The 15817-nt window shown below is 42.6% G+C and overlaps 1 long non-coding RNA gene across 2 annotated transcripts; it reads left to right on the plus strand.

Moving 5' to 3' along the window:
• Positions 1-10808: 10808 nt before the first annotated feature.
• Positions 10809-15578, plus strand: LOC119281379. Of its 2 annotated transcripts, none has more exons than XR_005138393.1 (4): positions 10809-11134; positions 12859-12927; positions 13925-14068; positions 15052-15578. It is a non-coding gene; the product is annotated as an uncharacterized LOC119281379 (long non-coding RNA). The 2 variants fall into 2 exon arrangements; XR_005138394.1 differs by having other exon boundaries at positions 13925-14056.
• The last annotated feature ends 239 nt before the right edge of the window (positions 15579-15817 follow it).

The following is a 15817-nucleotide window of genomic DNA, read 5'->3' on the forward strand; positions in this document are numbered from 1 at the left end:
TAAAACAGTGAACATGATCCACGCGACTCGCACATCCTAGGGAAGGCACGAACACGCCCATAAAGGCGCACGCGATATAGAGCCCATCGTACCCACACCTAAATACGGGATGTCTTGTTCGATCACCTTCGGTCGCCTGGACGGCCGAACTAGTATTCGGTGCGAAGGATCAAACGCCTTGGTGCTTGACCCTATAATCGACAGATACCATCTCACTCACGTCCTCATGGACGGTGGCAGCAGTCTCAATTTAAAATATGAGGACAATGTGCGCAGGATGGGGATAGACTCATCCAGAATCAGCAAGATTCACACCACCTTTGAAGGAGTGATACCAGGCGTTGAAGCCCACAGCAGGGGCTACGTCACACTGGAGGTAACATTCGGCCCTCCAGGCAACTCCAGAAGCGAAGAACTAGCCTTCATCATCGCACCTTTCCAAAGCAGCTATCAAGCATTGCTTGGAAGAACGGCCTTCGCCCCTTCAACGCATTGCCGCACTATGGCTACCTTACACTTATGATGTCCGTTCCACGTGGTGTCATCACCATTAGCGGAATAACAGAGCGCTCTTCGCGCGCAGAGAAATACGCGACGGCCCTAGCGGCCGGACTATAAGCGGCCTCTAATAAAAATACAGTGGGTCGTTAAGACCACGGACACGGTTAGGCGAGTCCGGCAACCCACATTAAACCAGGGCACCGTATATGTAATCCTATAGTGGATACCAGGGGCTAATAATAAAAGCCCCATTTCTGGCTCAACCCTATGGGCAGGCCAGCATCTCACATTTTTATTATCCATCGCATACTTACGTTGCACTCTTCCATGAGTTTTCCTTTTCAGCAGACAACGTTCGTGCCAGGGGCGGAGCTAGGCCCCAGGCACCCAGGGCCCAGGCCCGGGACGTGTAAAATTAACAGGCTATAGTTATATAGATTTTTTTGCAGGCCCGGGGCGCAGCCCAGTGAAAAAAAGAAGGCCCAAAGGGGCTACCTTAGCAGAATGCACGCACGCACGAGGGAACGCTAACCCACGATGTAGCGCACGATGCAGCGGCGTAGCTGTTGCTCAAAAGAAAAAAGATGAAACGGTAGCGAGGCCACCGCTGAGTCGTACAGGCAGGACGAGATCGATCTCCAGACTCCATCGCTCGCGCCGCCGTCCGCCATGGCATCGCCCCCCCCCCCACTCGGCCACTCCCCTGGCCCCCTGCTCCCGGTCTCCCGGCCGCCCTCCTGTGCATCGTTTGCCCGTGTGGCGCTGCTTCTCTGCCGGCTGCCGCACCTTGTAAATGTATTTGATGCTTTCCTTGTTTCCCTCCTAATGCTCTCCATCTATACCATGTTCTACATGTATTAGTGTATAAACTGCTTTGAACTAAAATTTAATTGAAATAATGTGTGTGTATGTATCCATTCATATAACTAGGGTATTGGTGAACTCAAATTGATGTAATTCCCAATTTCATTTCATATTGCAGAAAAAGAAGATGAAGAGATTTTTTTCACCGGTGTCCGCAACGGGGGTGTCTAGACCTATCATTTTAGATGGAGGAACCAAAGGGGCTGAGTGATGATAGGCGGAATTATAGGATGCTATATTGAGCGAGATGTTTTTGCAAGTATTGATGATGATGATATTGTATATTGCTTTCAATCATATATGTCTCGCGAAGGGCTTTTACCTCCTTGAAGTGGTAAGTTTTCAGTTTTGTATCAATGATATTGTTTCACTTGATGTTTATGCCCTCTCTTATGAAATTTTGCTTTTGATACCCCGAAGGTGTAGGCGCTTCTTCCACCGTTGATGAGGTTATGCGAGGCACTGATGAAGCAAATCATTGATTTGGCACTCTTCTTTTATCATGTACAGTTCTTTATAATTTTATCATGTTTTATCTATTTTTTGTATCATTAGACATTGAGTTTAGATTATAACTTTTTGTGTGCAATCGAGCCATATTTTGTATGGGGTGTCTTTTGAGGTAGTTAAAATCCTAATGGACGTTAAGTTTTTTGCTCACGGCGAAAAAAAATTTGGGCCCTGGGCTTACTTCAATCCTGACTCCGCCACTGGTTCGCGCGATACCCTTCCAGGATGCGGCACAACGGAGACAAAGGCGTAGACGTGCAGCAGGGCCCCGTTCAACAGGTTTCTTTTGAGATTAAGCCCCTGTGTAAACCTTTTCTATTGCCTCTTGTTGTTTCATCATCCCATGGGTTCCATACCCACAGAGGATACTGCCGTTTTTGGCATTTCGCCACGACAAATTAACGCACGTACCTGGAAATACAGGGTTTATAATGAATGGGCATTCTTGAGCTCATCATCTGTTATAAAGTCCGAATACCTTTGGGAGTGTTCGGCGTCACGAGTTTGGCCTTATATGCATCAGCTCCGAATCATGTCTTTGGTCAAATGTTGGGTTTGCCCAGCTCCTGGGTTTGCCGCCTTAATCGGCTAAGGTGACCAAAGGAGAACTACTGCGATTGTGCCCTGGTTATTCCGGATGAGCACCTTAGTAGAGAAAGCCGAAAACCGACCGTCATGATACAGCGAGAGACTAGTCAACCATTCGACGACTCACTGGAATCTCTAGGATTCCTCCGCATTAATGAAGGGCCATTTCCCATGTCACATCCCTGGTCCTGGTATGCAGTAGGCTAGCCCTTCATGTGTGCATCATGTTTAACTTTTCAAATGAACTTTAAATGGGGGATGTTCAAACCCTAGCATTAAAAAAAGAATCCACCAGGTTCAACTAAAATATTTTTCAGTGAACCCAGATGGCCTTCAAAAATGTTCATCATTTTTGGAAAATGCTGGAAACAGCAACCAGAGGTGATGCACATTTTTGCATGACATTTTGGATTGTTGAATTAACACATATTGTATTTTGAATTGGAGCAAATAAATACTATAAATAATTTATTACTCCAATAATTCTGATTTTTGTTGAGGGGCTTTGGAATAATCCTTTTTAGTCCCTGCAAAATTTATCATAAGCAACAAAATTAGTTTGGTTCAAAAACCAAATTAAAACAAATGTCAGAAATAGAAAACAGAAATAAAGAGAGAGAGAGTTACCTGGCGCTTACCTACAGCCGAGAGGCCCTACTTTGTGCGGCCCATCTGAGCTAGCCGGCACAGCCCACCTCCTCCTCCCTGTCGCCTTCCTCCTCGCGCCAGTAGGAGAGGGCGCGTGCCCGGCGCGTGAAGCCACACGCCATGGCCACCTCCTCCCTCCCAGCCTGCCTGGCTCCTCCTAGATGCACCAGGCGACGCCACGCAGCCCCTCGACTCCCTCTCACTCTCCTCCCGTCCTCATCCCCTCCTCTGGCCCTCTCTCTCGCAAGAACAGAGCGCAACCGAGCGCTGCCGCCGACGCCGCTCGCCACCACCGCAACCACCGCCTTCCCCTCGACCCCTCGACGCGTTCAGGAGCTCCGCCATTTCGTCCCCGACCTCTCCGCCAAGTCAAGCAAGTCGGGACGCACCGCAGCACCGCCCTGTCGCCATCTTCAACCTCGGACCGCCGGAGCTCCCTCTCGCCGCCCCGCTTGCTCCGGTGCTTCCCCGAGCACGCCGAGGCCACCTCTGTACTCGCCGTGAGCTCCTGCCCCTTCTCCCCCTCTCCGTTCTCGCTCTCACACGCCGTAGCCATTGCCCCCTTGTTGACCGAAGCCTGCCGCCGCCCGCGCTCGTCGCCGGTGATGCTCCGGTGACCATTTGGTCTCGGGCATGCGCCCATCATACTCACCGCAACCGTAGACGCCAAAGGTGCTAAACACACATCACCACGACCACCGCAACCGCGTCCCCGCTCGTGGCCGAACTCTGGCTGCCACAAAAGTTGCCGCCATCATCAATTTAGTCCACTCTGGTGCGAGTTGTTGCCTCCGTTGGATGCGTGAGACTCTCAGCTTTCCATAGCCGCAAACGGCGTCCAAAACCGAGCCCTGTGGGCATTTTTCGAAGCCCTCCGCCGCGCCTGTCATCGCCGGCGTCAAACCGCCGGCGAGTTGACCTTGTTTGACATGGGGTTTGACTCCCCGGGGTCAACAAAGTGGGCCCAGAGCCCTGCTAATTTTAGCTTAGCGCTAATTAACTTTTAGTTAACCTACTAATTCACTGACATGCGGGCCCGGGCCCCACTGACAGTTTAGTTAGTATTAACTTAACCCTGTTAATTAGTTGTTTCACTGGCATGTGGGTCCCAGCCGTCAGGTTTGACCTGGCCAACCCAGTTGACCTGTTGACGTCACACCTATGTCATGCTGACGCAGTAAAGCATTTTCTGGATTTAAGTTTATTCAGGAAATTCTAGAAAATGGTCAAAACTTCTAAAAATCATATAAATTCAACCGTAACTCCAAATGAAATAATTTATATATGAAAAATTATCAGAAAAATCCAATCTATCCATCTGTACCATTTTCATGCATGTTAGAACAACTTATGACTACTGTTTAGGACAATTCAATTACATGGCATTTAAATAACCACATTTGGAGTTTGAATTTGAATCTTGGATTCAAACCAACTTCATTTAATCTGGTTTTAGTTGCATTAGCACAAACCACAGCATATTGCCATGTCACATTCATGCATCATATTGTTGCATTGCATTGATTGTGTTTCTTCTTTGTTTGTCGGTGCTTGTCCCCTCTCAGTAGACGTGTATCGACGATGTGATCGATGACACCGATGAAGAGCTATACTATCTTCAGAAGTGCCAGGCAAGCAAAACCCCCTTGTTCATTCCGATACAATCCCACTCTCTCGCTCCTGCTCTCTTTTACTGCATTAGGACAACAACGATTCAACTATTACATGCTGCGGTAGTTGAACCCCTTTCCTCTACATGACCTGTCATTACCACAGTAAATAGATGAAACCCACTAGCATGAGTAGGAGTTGTTTGAGCCCTGATGTGCCTACTCATTCATGCTTGTTTGTCATGCCTGCTACTGCTTAGAGTTGAGTCAGGCCTGATTCATCGGGGATGAATTGGAATGTGGTGAACATGTCCTATTGTTGAGAGCTAAGTGTGTGAACACGATTTGGTAAAGGAAGCGGTGAGAGGCCATGTAGGAGTACATGGTGGGTTGTCTCATTGAAATCGTCCCCAGGAATTGAGTTATGTGTTTGTGATCCATGAACAGTTACTACCACACATTGGGTTCCGGTAACTCGGCCCCTCTCGACTTATTAATCAACCTGATCTCTGTCCAGGAGTTGCAACTAGTTTCTGGTGTTTGTAGGTAGTGTTAGTAGTCTACCAAGTGGCACCCGGTACAGGTGGGCTTGGGACCGACTAGGCACAGTGGCACGGTGTACCAAGTGGCACCCGGATGGTGGGCTTGGGAACCCTGCTCACATCGTTTGGGGCCGTGAGCGACACCCCGGCCGGATCTCCTTGCGGATGGAATCCCAATAGGCGATAAACCTGGACGAGAGACTTGTGTGGTTAGTCAGGTTGTGGCCGAGTCCCTCGCCAGGCTTCCGCTTGAAGGTTGCCGAGATACACAACGTGTACATGGTGGTAAGTGGCGAGAGCGTGTGTGAAGAAGTACACCCCTGCAGGGTTAACATCATCTATTCGAATAGCCGTGTCTGCGATAAAGGACTTCTGGGTTGCCTGTACAGTTCATATACAAGTGAAAGTGGATACTCTAAAATACGCATGATAAGCGTGAGTGCTATGGATGGCGTTCTCGTAGGGAGACGGGAGTGGATCCACAATGGTGTATATATGGTGAATATGTAGAATCGTGTGCGCCACCTCAAAAGAGTTACTTGCAGTCGTAGTTCAGGATAGCCACCGAGTCAAAGCTGGCTTGCTGCAGTTAAACCCCCACCATCCCCTTTGTTGATAATGATGCATATGTAGTTAGTTCTGATGTAAGTCTTGTTGGGTACATTTGTACTCACGTTTGCCTATTTTATGTTTTTGCAGAGACTTCCGTCTCACTAGTAGTTCCGCATGGACTTCGACGTTTAGCTTGTTACCTCAGCTACGATCTTGTGCCCACGGCAGGATCTGGTAGATAGTCAGGCTTCTCAGCCTTTTTCATTTGTAGATGTATGTACTCAGACATGTTAAGCTTCCGCTTGTGCTTTGACTTGTGTGCTCTGAATGTTGGGTCATGAGACCCATATTTGTAATATCTCGCTCCTCGGAGCCTATTGAATTAAATACTTGAATCGTGGAGTCATGTTGTGATGCCATGTTGTATTTGCACATATCGAGCATATTGTGTGTATGTTATTGAAATGCTTGGTATGTGTGGGATCTGACAACCTAGTTGTTTATCCTTGGTAGCCTCTCTTACCGGGAAATGTCTTCTAGTGCTTCCACTGAGCCATGGTGGCTTGCTACTGCTCCGGAACACCTAGGCTGGCCGGCATGTGTCCTTCTTCGTTCCTGTGTCTGTCCCTTCAGGGAAATGTCATGCGGTGTCTACCGGAGTCCTGTTAGCCTGCTACAGCCCAGATTCTCTGGAGTTCTGCTAGCCCAACTACTACAGCCCGGATTCACTCGCTGTTGACCGACACATTCGTTGTTGGGTCATGTATGCCTGTCCCTGTAAGTTAGCGCCACTTTGAGTTCACGACTAGTCATGTCAGCTCGAGTTCTCTGTCATATGGATGCTAGCGACACTATCATATACGTGAACCAAAAGGCGCAAACGGTCCCGGACCAGGTAAGGTGGCACCCGTGGGATTACCGTGCGTGAGGCCGCAAAGTGATATGATGTGTTACATGCTAGATCAGTGTGACTTAGGATCGGGGTCCTGACATCCCGGCCAGGTACATCCGCGCCCGTATTTGGATGCATGCGAAGGTACCAGGGGCTACATAGTAGCCCCAACGTTAAAATCCCGCGACTAAGCGAAAGTGTTACAGCTATATAGTCCGGTTGCCTAGTTCGACGTGCGATCACCTCCTTGCCGGACCAAGACGTTGGATAAAGAGTGATCAAGCACATTTTTTCGCGAACACCCCCGCATTATATGCGCGGGGGCTGAAGCCAACGACTGCTATCTTTTGGATTACCCACACACACACACACACACACACACTATACATATATATATATATAGGGTCGCGCTATTCGCCACCCTGGGTGAGGAATTCTTATTCCTCACCCCAGCCACCCTGTACGAGCCACACACACCACACCACAACCACCGTAAGAAACAAATGTTTTCTGAGGTAAAATTACACTGGAGTGGGTGCCACATCCACCATAGAAACAAAATGCTTGTGAGGCAAAATTACGACACGGAGCCGTGTAACCTATCCTGCTCGCAGGGCGGGTGCGATGTAAAGTTAAGGTGAGGATGGTCAGAGAAGGTGAGTTTCAGATAATTGTTTTGGAACCTGACTCCTAATTCTGTTAAAGAACTGGCAGGACAATTTATATTGGCGTCATATGCTGCAATCGTCGGTGAAATCAAGGAGAATAATATTATCTTTCCAGTAGATGGAGCTGGTGGCTGAGCTCTGCCCCTGATTTCCAATATACTGGCCCTGCAACAAAAGTATACTTTTAAGGAATGAAATAGCTCCTTAAGGTTATAGGGTTTCTTTTTTGAGAATTAAGATTCTATAGGAATGTGTCCGGAGGCTGTCAGGTAATGATATTGCCAGCCAAGTATGAAGATACACAATGTAAATTTCTGAACACAAATTACCTAGGGCATCATGCAAAATACTGATGGTTGGGGTAAAACATATGGACAAGGCCGTATAATTACAGAAACAAACTGACTTGATATGTTACACTGAGCTATATGCACTGAAACATCAGGTCTTGCTAAAACGATCTGAAATTGGTTGATGCCTAGTATCTTGAAGTCTTCCTGGAACCTCCATGCAGCTACACATTGTTTAGACTCCATAAAATCGTCATGATGAATGAAGTCTACAAAACTACAGAGACAAAACTGCGCTTATCACATCCTTTGCTCGCATGCAGGATCATGAACTTCAGGATAAGCAACCTAACAATTAATTGGAAGTCTTAGTCAAAGCCAATGGGGTAATCTCAGGCGACCGCACTTGAAAGAAGCTTGCAAGAGTGAACTGATGAAGCTTAATGACAGATTTTACAACTATAGACTGTAGTCAGAAAAACATTAAAACATGGATATATTCTTACCAACAACCCAGTGAATGAGACATGATGGTCCGAGATAAATAGAACAATGCTCTTTCCTAGAGAAAAGCACGCATGCAGATTTTTACTTATAACATGTATACATAAAGAGAATTAAATTAGATGATAAAATAAATAGAGGAATGCTGTTCCCTGAGGAAAACAAACACATGCATATTTTTACTTATACATACTAGCATATACATACAGAGAATTAAACTAGAAGAAAACAGAAATTGCGCAAGCATCAGTCAGAAATTTACCTTTTTATATAGGATTTTATGATATTTGAAGTTCAAAGTGTCTGGCTACTATGCTCCCATTTTATGTCTACATTTTTTTCGTCTGAAATGCTATGTGTAGTTGGCATACTGTTAATTTACTGATCTGGATCTAATGTTAGGCATATTTGGGGTATGTGCCTAAAAGTGTCTACATTTTATCTCTTCTGTTATGCTTGCATAATGTAAAAATGGATCAACATCCTAGCAATCAGGGAAGTAACCGACGGGCAGAGCAGGTGCTTTAGGACTCCGCGCCATCCTGCCTCAGACTTGGGATGTCCACTAGTCTGCCTGTACTATCTTGTAAACTCGCCTCCTAGGAGGATTGTACCAAACTTCTTCTGTTCAATGCAATGAAACGTAAAAGTCTTTTGCGTTTTCTCAAAAAAAAAAGAAATGGATCAAGGAATTTGTAGATTCATAGCGCTCTCCAAGACTACTGCCATCTCTTTAGTGGGTTTCTTTGTCTGGGTCAGTATCTACTTATGCTTGTTACGCTACCTGTTGCTAGATGGATGGATACATTATTAAATAGGTTGATGCTTTATTCCACATCTGTGTCTAAAGGAACTGGCCTTTGAATCATTGCTGACAATCTAGTAAATCACAGGAGAAGGACCATCTAATTACTCCATGTGCTGAGCTGAAACATATTGGCATATCACTGAGGAAAAGAAAGAAACTACAAAATTGACTAATTTGCAGAATGATAGAATGACACGCATAGTTCTTTATTTCCAGATATACCATTTCCAAAGACCAAATAGAGCTGAAATTATATTAGTGGCCCAGGTAAATAAAATAGGGGCGTCGTGGGTGCTTGTTGCCATTAACTACAGCTGAGATTAAAATAAGGGCCCAGGTAAAAAAAATGGCACACAAGCAGCTCAAACGTGAGATACTTACTTCAACTCCAACAGGAAGTATATATATTTACTTTAAATCCGAAGCTAGATGATAGGAAGCACTAACGCATTGTAAATAGAAATCAATTACATCATTGAAGCCCACACATAATTTTTTACCTCTGTTGTTGTTGCAGTAGGAAATGTTAGCAGCACCTCCACAATCATTATTAAGTACTTCCTCCGTTCCTAAATATTTGTCTTTCTAGAGATTTCAACAAGTGACTACATACGAAGCAAAATGAGTGAATCTACACTCTAAAATATGTCTATATACATCCGTATGTAGTAGTCCATTAGATACTCTAAAAAGACAAATATTTAGGAACGGAGGAAGTATTAAGTAGTAACATTACAACAATGTTTAGAGCAGCTACTAGCTGCAGGGAGTATGACCCTGATTGACAGAACAAAAACTTTCATGAATCATAGATGTGTATTTGCATATGGTACAACTGATGAACCAAAATTACAACCGATTTTTAAACTTGAAATAACTATCTGCAATCTCTGAAAATTAGAAATCCGGCAAATATGACTTGGTTTCAGAAACAAATGGTGATGTATGCACGACAGGAAGGGGGGAAAGAATCCAACAATTCAGTCCACGAAGGATCAGAAATTATTCCATGGCTTAACAATATGAAGCAGCCAATGAATCGACCAAAAATTCTACAACCAGGAGGCAAGATTCTACTAACTGTATGTCTGCTACGAACTAGATTGGGGATTGAAGCAAATAAAAATTATTTGAGCTGGCAAGGTTGACTACATATTTTTAGGACATACCCACATAACCCAGGTGGTAATGTGTGCTAGATAAATGACTAGTGGTAGAGGTTGAGGACGCTGGTAGTGGTGGCCTCCCGCTTGCCTGTCACGTCCTTATCCATTGGGGCCCCTTCAATTCCACCATCGGGAGAACCATCCACCGGCTTGTAGTCAAATTGGGACCTCGAGGGGCACCGAAGCGAGCAGATCGGAACGCTCAGATGCACAAAAAACAGTTTGGAAAGAGAATGACGAAGGGAAACGTAAGTGGGAGATAATTGGAATTTTAGAACGGAAATCGCTAGATTTGGGGTTGCTCACCTCCTCCCGTGCACTCACACCCGACCAAACTTCAATCCAAACAGCGGAGATGCAGTCACATACCAACCCATGCACTGGAGCACCGCCGCGATCACCAGCAAAAGGGCGGCAGACGCCGCCCAATTGCCCCAGCGACCACGCCATCGTCAAGACCGCGCCGCCGAGCAGCAGGCCCCCCGGTATAAAATAACGGGATTGCTAATTTTCATCCGGATGAAAATAATTCGTTTTCATCCGTTTTTCTATCCGTCCGATTCTTGTGTCAAGATTCACGTTTTTCCTTTCCTTTTTCCAGCCTCGGGGGTGTTTTATTCGTTACCGGGCCCGCAACCCCTGGAGACCCGTTAATCATGGCGGGTCCATGTGCTAACCGGTTTTTATTTTATTTTGAATTTCCTTTTATCTCCTCCGCTGACTTTGTCCGTTTCCCTTTCCCATTTCTAGCAGCGAGATCTTGGAGGCAGAGAGGGGAGAGCCATGACGATTTTGGCTGGTTAGCTTTGTTAGGCGTCCGGTCCTCCCCCACCCCCCCTGTTGCTTCTCCTTCAAGCGCGTTGAGGCAGAGGAGAAGTTGACGCATGGTGATTCGGCGGCGGTGTCTTATCTGCTTCCATTGATTTCGTGATGCTCCTTCTTTTGCTGTGGTGTTCTCCGAGCCTTGTGCCTCCCTTCTTCCCACAACGAGGTTTGCTTGCCAGTATCCTTTCCTCATGTCTTCATTTCGCTGCAATTTTTGTAGGATCCTGCTAGATCTGGCTTAAAGGTGTGCTTGTTCCCGTGTGTAGTGGTGGATCCTAGCTCTTTTAGGTTGTTTGTGGTGGTTCCTAGATGTCTGATTTTTGTTGCAGATGGAGCAACATCTAGTAGATGTAGATGCAGCAACACCTGATTCAATATAGTTGTAGGGTTTGGTTCCCTTGTGCCTATTTTTTATTTATGCTCCCGAATGTTTCTGTAGTTGTTTATGTGCCCCTATATGTGTACAACCCCTAGATGTGTGGATGTAAATGTTGATCTAGCTCGTAGATGTTTCGACTGTATGTGTGTACGATGCCAGTTGTTTTTGTCAGTGAGTTGGGCTGTAACTTTGGGCGAAATCGGAGTGATTGGGACTGAATTTTACCAGTTAAGCGTCAGTGATTCTGGACTGTAGTTTCAGGTTTTATCAGTCCATCTTACTCTGTAATTTTCGAGTGCTTTTGTGTCTGTCTTTGCAACTTCAGTGATGTGTAAGTTTCAGTGATCTGCTCTGTAATATTTGAGTGCTTTTGTCTCTGGCTTTGTAACTTCAGTAATGTGTAAGTTTGAGTGATCTACTCTAAATTTTCCACTCGTTTTCCAGCACCAATTACACTCAGTATCAGTGTAACTACAGTCTGAATTGTATTGTGAATTAACTCTGGGCTGCAAGTTTGTATGTCCCTTTTTATCCTTTGCTAGCTTTTGTAGATGTACATCCCTTCGTTGTCGTACCTAGTGTGTCCTGCTAGCAAATTTTAGCTCTGTTCTTTGTGTTTCTGTGAAACAGAATGTCCTTTTCATTTTCAGCTACGTAAATGTTTGATTGCTCTATTTGAAATCCCTGTTTTCTTAGTGGATTTATAGTGTGTTTTCTGAGTGTTCTACACTGTAATTCTTAGTGGATTTACAGTGTAATTTCGTAGCGGATTTACACTGTAATTCCTTAGCGAATTTACACTGTAATTTTAGGTGGATTTTTTTTACTAGATTTACATTGTAATTTTCAGTGAATTTACACTATATTTTTAGTGGATTTATACTGTAATTTGCAATGGATCTACACTGTAATTCTTAGTGGATTTACTCTGTAGTTTTCAGTTGATCTTTCATTGTAATCTTATAAGAATTACACTGTATCTCTTGATTTTTACAGTGTAATTCTTAGTGGAGTTACACTGTAATCCTTAGTGTTTTTGTAGTGACTATTAGTTATTCTTGGATTACCTTGTATTTACACTGTAGCTCTTGATTTTACGGTGTAATTTTCAGTGTATTTACACTGTAATTCTTAGTGTATTTTTGGCTAGGGTCTGTTAGCGGGTTTTTACCCTTGTAATCTGCATTTGACTAGGGACTATTATGTGGATTATTTTTGTATTATCTTTAGTGGATCTTATAGTGTAATTCTTATTGGATTTACAGTGTAACTCTCAGTGGGCTTACACTGTAATTTTTCAGTTGATTCTCCCCTTAGTGAATTTGACTAGGACTGTTAGTTGGTTTTTACCCTTGTACTCTGCAGTTGAGTAGGGTCTATTATGTGGATTTTTAGGTCTGAACATTTTTCAGGTAGCCAATCTCTATCTTGTTTGTAATTTACTTTCATGCATTTGGTTGTTTCTTTATTTTATTTTTTTACCGTGATGTCATTTTGGTTTTGCTGTGTAGGTTGCAAGTCTCTTGCTCTTGACTCTACAAAGAAAGCATCAAATGATTCGTCAGTTGGTAAATCTGCTGGTAATATTTAGTCAAACGAGGGTACAAAGGATGGTCCAAATTTGGTTTCTTGTGTGTGCCATGTAGTATCAGTGCTTAACTTTTTTCTTTAGTTTCAGTGCGATCTTCATAGTAATTACATTTAAAAGATCATAGTAATTCTAAGTTCAAGTGACAGTAATTTGCCCTTTTATAAAGTTCCAAAGTTTCAAATATTCAATCATAGTGTCATTTTGGTTTCTGAGCAGGAACATATTGGTTTCTCTATATAATACACTGTATTTTACACTGTAGTTCCAGTGGTCTAGCATTGGAATTACAGTTTGCTTACACTGTAGTTCCAGTGGTCTAGAGATGTAATTCAAACTGTAATTACAAAGGATTTTTCACCCTGGTCCACTACTGTAATTTCTATTGCTGTCCACTGAAATTTTAGTGGTCTAGTATTGTAATTACAGTTTGTCTGTCACTGTAAATTCCTTATCTGCCAGTGTAATTTAGTTTCACATGTTATTTTTCTGTTCCTCTGTAACCATAGTGTAAAAACACTTATTAGATTTTGCTTTTGTGTAGGATCTACTCATCTGTATATGTTCTTATTGCTTTTTCTAGTGATCTATTGATTTTGAGTTTATAACAAGAGTGCTCTGTGGATTCTGATCTACTCTTTCGCTTTGGTAGCAACCTGTTGCTGCTCAAGGTAGAACAATATTTTTTGCATTAGCTAATGAAAGTTTTTGCAGGATTTCTTTCCCTGCTGTTTTATATTTAAATTTCACAATGATAGTACCTTGTACATCATTTGCGCCTGAAGTAGTTGAGTAAAAGAGTATGCCCTGCTCTGTTATTTTGTTAAGAATCAAGTTAGAAAAGCATGGTTGAATATGTTTGTTCATTTTTTTAGTTAAAAAAAAGCAATACAGAAACAATACAAAAAAGAGTAGAGCTTTTGTGTTTCATGATCTACTCTTTCATGATTTGTTACTGATTTTTTTACTCTCTATCTTTTTAATTTCAGTTGTACTTCCCTATTGGTCTCGATGGTCGCTGGTTTTCGTTTGTCGTGTGTATCGAAGATAGAGCTTTTATGTTTCTTGACTCAGCGTTTGGAGAGAACTCAACGTATCATAGAGATATCTATGATGAGCTGGTGATCTTTCTTGTAAGCTTTTATGTATATTTCTGTTAGATTTTGTAGTTGTGCCACTTTCATGTACTACAAATATAGTTTTTAATGCTCCCTCTCTGTTCTAGTGCATTTTTTCCATGTATTTTTAGTTTATTTCAGTTGTATTCCCCTATTATCTTAGTGGATTTACAGCGTAACTCTCATTGGATTTATATTGTAATTATTTTTAGAGCATTTTTACAGTGTAACTCATTGGATTTGCACTGAAATTATCTTTAATGCATTTTACAGTGTAACTGCCATTGGATTTACACTGTAATTATCCTTAGTGCATCTACAGTGCAACTCTCATTGGACTTGCACTGTAATTTTCTTTAGTGCATTTTATACTGTAGCTCTTATTGGATTAGTGCATTTTACACTGTAACTTTCATTGAATTTATACTGTAATTATCTTTAGTGCATTTTACAGTGAAACTCAAATTGGATTTACACTGTAACTATCTTAGTGAATTTTTACAGTGTAACTCTCATTGAATTTATACTGTAATTTATCTTAGTGGATTTTACAGGGTAATTCTCATTGGATTTACACCGTAATTCTAACTTGTTGTACTATGTAAAGCTTAGTGCCATTGTACTGTATTCACCACTTTGTGTCTAGTGCATTTAGTGTTAGTTATTTCAGTGTAACATGCACTTTAATTGTACTGATAGCTCCTCCTTATCGTCTACAACGCACTTAATTTTGTTTTCTACAGTAAATTAGTTTGGTATGCTTTCCTAATTTTTAGTTTGAAAACAGATTCATAATTTCATTGGGCTTTGGGCTGAGTATATCACTCCTATGATGCACAAATGAATTAGTATCGAAGAGTTTGATGTCTTGTATACAATTGTTCCTAAGCAAGAGAATTGGTATTATGTTTTTTTGCCTTACATGATTTTGATTAATTTTATATAGATTGTTTTGTAGGCTTCTTTTCTTATTTTTTGTGTTCTTTGTAACTTTTCAGGCATGATTGTGGTGTCTTCACTCTGAAGTATATGGAGATCTTCACACCAAGAACTTAGATGGCAAATCTTTTCTCCAATGTATTCGAAATCTTAGGATCAAATATGTGAATGACATGTTTTTCAGCCCCTTGGACAGCTGTGACAAATCTTTTGTCACTGCTTTCTTTGGCAATGTATGTTCTTATTTTCCTTGTCCTCTATTTCATTTTCTTTTCTCCTTATTAGCTTTTTTTTCTTTGCCTATTCTGGTCTCTTTGATTTTTTTTGTGTAGGGAGGCAATGCCAAGTGAGGTTCAGCATGTGCACAGTCCTAGCTCAATTGGTGGATGAGTTCCCCTTTTGAGTAGCATATAACATAGAACCACTAGTGCAAATCATTTGGATTATTGGTGGATTTACAAGGTCTTTTTAGTGGATTTAAAGTGGCATCTTTAATGCATCTTGCACTCTAATTCTTAGTAGTTAATCTTAGCAGTTTTTTCAGTGCAAACCATTTGGATTGTTGGTAGATTTACAGTGCCATTTTAGTGGATTTTACAGTGTAATTTTAATGCATCTTACACTGTAATTCTTAGTGGGCATGATAGAAAGTATTGTGGATTTTACAGCAAATTTCTTGGTGGTAATATTATTGTAATAATATTATTGTAATTATACTTCTTTGTCAATGTAATTTTTAGGTGACATCATCTTGGTCCTTTCCTCATCCCTTTGTTTCTTTAGCTTAGTGTACATGGAAAAGCTTTGGCTGTATCGCTGTATCGT

Source organism: Triticum dicoccoides, chromosome 3B (genome assembly GCF_002162155.2).
Source record: "Triticum dicoccoides isolate Atlit2015 ecotype Zavitan chromosome 3B, WEW_v2.0, whole genome shotgun sequence".
NCBI classification, from domain to species: Eukaryota; Viridiplantae; Streptophyta; class Magnoliopsida; order Poales; family Poaceae; genus Triticum; species Triticum dicoccoides.